Raw genomic sequence first — 4,794 nt, 5'->3', positions numbered from 1 at the left:
ACGGACCTGGGCACGGTCAATTTTTTGACCGCGCCCATGTCCGTCGGATTCCCGTATATTCGGGGAATTTACAATCGACTTAAGCTCACTGAGGAGTGGGTAGGGGGTAGTGACTTACTATATGCATGCACAAGTGTGTGAGGAACACAAATAACTTTAAATATGTGAAACAGGGAAGAGATGGTTAGTATGAGAAACTATAGGGGAGGAGTGGGTAGGGGGGAGTGACTTGGTCTATGCATGCACAAGTGTGAGTAACACAAGTAAATTTAAATATGTGAAACAGGGAAGAGATGGTTAGTATGAGAACCTACACGGGAGGAGAGCGATTGAGGCTGGGTGACGGGGAGGAGTAGAAGCCCCACCTACATGAGGGAAAATCTGAAGTTTTTTCTAATTGTGGAGAGCTTGGTTCAGGTGTAGATCAAATAACATTAGTATTTTGTAGAAATCCGAACAAGCCATGTTGTGGCTGCAAGACTTTACCTAGCTGCATGGGATTAAGGTAGGTGGGGAAGCAATGAATCTCATTGGAGTTGTAGAGGTGATGAACCATTGGAAGCTGTCGATGGGCGCAGTTTTTGTATGTCCTCTTTCTCTCACCTGTCTTACTCACAGTATCTTTGCTACCCTTCCTTTTGTGTATCAATTGGTATCGAATTGTGTGGTTTTTCTCTAAAGGTTTGATTTTCACTGTGTCGATATCTCTCTTTGACGAGGGGTTGGAGGACCTACTTATTAGTGAGTTTGATAGTGTTGTGTTTGCTACTATGTGGTGTGTTCCTATTGGCTTGGGTAATTTTTATAGCAAAGGTGGTTCAAGCATTGGCGGGGTAATTTCTTGGGTTGGGTGTGATTTTGGCTCCATGTTCGTGGAGGTACATGTTGTAATTCAAATTTGTATGAGTTTTGCTTTGTGTCTTATTGTTTGTGTTTCATTCCTCCCTCACGTTTGTTTCTTAATTCCAAAGACAGTGGGTTGGGGTTTGGTAGAGGGTATGGTATACCTTTGTATAATTTTCCTTCCTCTATCTGTTTGATCTTTTCTGAGAATTTCGAGAGATCGTCACTCCTACACGATATGCCGCCTATACAACATATGCAGAGCAGGAGGGGAGTTTACTGGTAGGGGCCTCAAAACTGAAACTAGGAACAATTACATGTACAAGAAACTTTTAGGGCTCCATATGCATGATCTTTCCCTGAGACCGGTTAAAAAATCAAGAAACTAGAATCCATGGTTGATGTAGAGCAACAAGCCTTCCTTTTCTAATTTTGAGTTTTTGGAAAAGGTCTCTGGTTATTTTCCTTATATTAGTCATAGGAGGGGACGAAGGAAACAATATCTTAATTCTATAGTATTACACTTACATATGAAGACATTGCTCGACATTGTACTAAAAAATAAATAGATGGAAAGATGCAATGTATTTCTCTCTTTGGAAGACACTGAGAGAGCTCTGAGAAATCAAAGTTTCTTCTTTGGATAAACTCGATGTAAAGCCGACACATCTCGAAGGCTAATTTCATTGTTAATCTGATCCTGCTACTCCCCCAAGTTCTACAACAAAGGACCCAACAAGTCTGTCTTCCTCGAATGTTTGGTGGTTGTTTTGTATTAATGTTATGTTTTGGAATGTCAAGGTATATTAAGAATGTTTGTTAATTGAGATTAAGTGTAATGAATAAGGGGTTAAAATTTTTCGTCTCTATTGAAACAAGTGAAACGACCTATAAAGTACTATGAATAAGCACTCCATGGCTTTATATTGTAATTTATTTTTGAATTTATTAGGAGACAATAAAAATATTAATTTACAAAAAAATATCAATTATTTAATATTGACACATGATGTGTTTAATCATAATCCTAATCAAAATAAATAAGAGATTACCTCTTAAAAAAACAATAGTATTTATTACTCTCTTTTTTTTTTTTTTCTTCCAGTAAGAGTATTTATTACTTATATAAATAAAAAAATTCACACATATGTATATAATGTATTAGAAGAACTGGTAAATAGGTAGCCTTAGTCTCATAGTGGGTGGGTTGATTCCTACAGCTTTTATATTTATATTTTTGGGCATATTGTAATTATCTTCCTCTTCTATATAGATTGCATTACTCAAGGAAATTTAAATCTTAGATCTTTTAATTTGCAAAATACTTCATATCATCACAATTGCCAATTAAAATATCCTCTATAATACACATATATATTATTTAACAAAAAAAATATTTATAATTACAATTGGTTAATGATGTTTTAATAGATTTACTCTAAAAACTAATTTCCTTCGTCTTAAGTTTCTTTTTCATAAAATTTATATTTTATTAATAAAATGCTCTCATGAAATCAAAACAGTTTCCCTTAATTTTAGATTTCTTAATTTTAAAAATAGATTTTATTAAAAATGATCTTTTTAAGGATATACGTAATGCTGACAGAGGGAAAATTAACTGTGGCAGGTACTTGGTCCAGATTCCCAAACTCTATTAGACGGAAGTGAATATCTGATTTTGTGGTTGTCATCCTTTCTGATTATTTAATTGTTATTTTTTAATATTTTATTTTTATTTTGAAAATAATAATGTGACTAGATTGAGTATTAAAAGAATTATATATATTTTTTATATGCATATATAAATGGCTGAGGAATTAGGGGATGATCAAAATGGTAGAAATGGGATAAACAAAATTCAAGAAACCTTAGAGTAGTATTGTTCTAATCATGTTTTTGATGGTGGAAATGGATTTAGCATCATCAAAAAACTTCTAGACACCTAAAATCTTAAAGTTTGATAATTGCTTTACAAAATTGGCTGCAAAATTTTATCAAAATATTACCAAAATTTTCATGATTTTCAAGGCAAAAAACAATCTAATTAAACTAGGCTATATAAACTACTTCTCTCAATATAATAATAGAGTATAGATAAACTACCTCTCTCAATATAATAAAATAGTAGAGTAATAAAATAATTTTAGAATATCAATATTGTATAATTTCAACCAGTCAATTATAATTTTTATAATTCTTTTTATGGAATTTCAAATAAAATTTACCTCAAATCCAGAATCTAGTTAATGGAAAAAAAAGTTCTGCCGTACTGCCTCTTATCCATGATTGTTTTTAGTGTTCAATGAGGTTTTGTCCACGCAGGTTCTTTCCAATTGTCATATTATTATAGTTCATGATTGTTCAATGTTCAATGAGGGATTTGATCTCCTTCCGATGCCCATATTCCTTTCTTATATATTTGAAATGTCTGCATTTGCTTTACATAAAGAGGATCTTGTCCTTTAAAAATTAGTTCTACAAGCATGCGCATGCTCTATATAATGTTGTTTAGGCATCAAAGCGATCAATTCCGTATGATTGCATATAGTATATGGGATTTAGGTTCAACTTATCTTATCAGAATCTAGATTTTATAATTACTCTTCGGAACTTCAACGAGCTTTACCATTAAAGGGGAATATTTATATTATTTTTTATAATAGATAAAATTGAAGAAACTGGAATTTATAACGCAGGTTTATTCCTAGGATATCTTGAACTCGCAAAATATTTTATTTTACGTTAAGAGGCCGTTAAAGATGGGAGTGCAGGAATATGTGATATGAAGTCAAACTCATAACGGAATCTGCAGAAATATAAATTAATTGAAATTAACAGGTTGATGTGGTAGTTATCAGGCACATCTAAATCATAATAATAAACAAGGGAGCATAAACCAACCTTGCAAATTGCAGGAAAGAAGCGTTCTGTGTCTCTCGTTTAGTCAACATTAACGGAACGCTGACAATGCGATCAGAGTCTTATACATTAAAATGCGTATTGTCAGATGGCAGTGTTCCCTGAAAAACTACCCCACATAGGATGTATTCAAGAAATTCAGACTGAGAAAGCCAAGGGCTTCACCCTCACCAATGTTGCGTTTTCACAGACGGCGTTATCAATCACAACCCTGAAATCAAATCAAAACAGAAAGATTGCTCAATAGTGAGCTAACGAAAATTCCCTAAAAAACCGAAAGTCCCCGCAGCAAACTTATTAGAAAACCATTTTCTGTAAGGAAGAAGGAAGGTCACAGAAGAAACTACTAACTGCAAAGTCTTCTATGTCCCTGAAGATTTCTCTCCGCTGTGCTATTATTTTCCTCTACAGATACACCAAAGACAATATAAGCAAGCTCCTCAGATGTTGTGAATCGGCGAGATCATTCTGTATTCAGAAGATGCATTTATATAAGAGCGCACAAATAATCCCTGCTTTATGTGGTCAATGGATGATCCAATCTGGGAAACCAGAGAGAGTGGCACCTCCAACTCTCGGCCTCTCGTATGGCGGAACCAGTACCGGAAGAGCGTTGGAAGACCATGATGCGAGGAGAGACCCCTGTAGATATTCGAAATCTCTGTGGTGTGTTCGTTTCACTTCGTTTCAGAAATTTCATGGGCAGTTTGGGCGCGGAAATAACATTTGAATTTTGAAATTTTGGGCACCCAGATTGGGCGATTGCATTGAATGACTATAGAGGTTGCATTGAATGAGTATGGTGTACTATCATATCCACCGTGTGACAGGTTGGAAGGGAGCGGCCGGGAAAGGTATGGAGCATAGTTGCCGGAAAATCATGGGATTGCATGTAGCTGTCGCGTCAGTATCCCATACATACATGGATTTGGCTGTAAGGACGGTGCATTTATATTGCTATAGAGGTGGAAATAGCAATTGCCTGTCTTTTAACCTCCTAGCTTGTATTTGACATGTGCACAATTTTATTTT

General features: G+C 34.9%; 1 long non-coding RNA gene across 1 annotated transcript; it reads right to left on the bottom strand.

Annotated features, from left to right (window-relative positions):
- Positions 1-3,650: 3,650 nt before the first annotated feature.
- LOC149188370 (uncharacterized) lies at positions 3,651-4,503 on the bottom strand. Its single transcript, XR_016256266.1, has 3 exons — positions 4,266-4,503; positions 4,114-4,167; positions 3,651-3,973 (listed from the first exon to the last, which is right to left on the bottom strand). It is a non-coding gene; the product is annotated as an uncharacterized LOC149188370 (long non-coding RNA).
- Positions 4,504-4,794: the final 291 nt, after the last annotated feature.

The sequence above is a fragment of the Pinus tabuliformis genome, chromosome 3_1, assembly GCF_031772625.1.
Source record: "Pinus tabuliformis cultivar Carrire ecotype Pingquan chromosome 3_1, CPIR1, whole genome shotgun sequence".
Classification (NCBI taxonomy): Eukaryota; Viridiplantae; Streptophyta; class Pinopsida; order Pinales; family Pinaceae; genus Pinus; species Pinus tabuliformis.
Note: the sequence above shows the minus strand (reverse complement) of the source record. Positions and strands in the feature narration are given on the sequence as shown.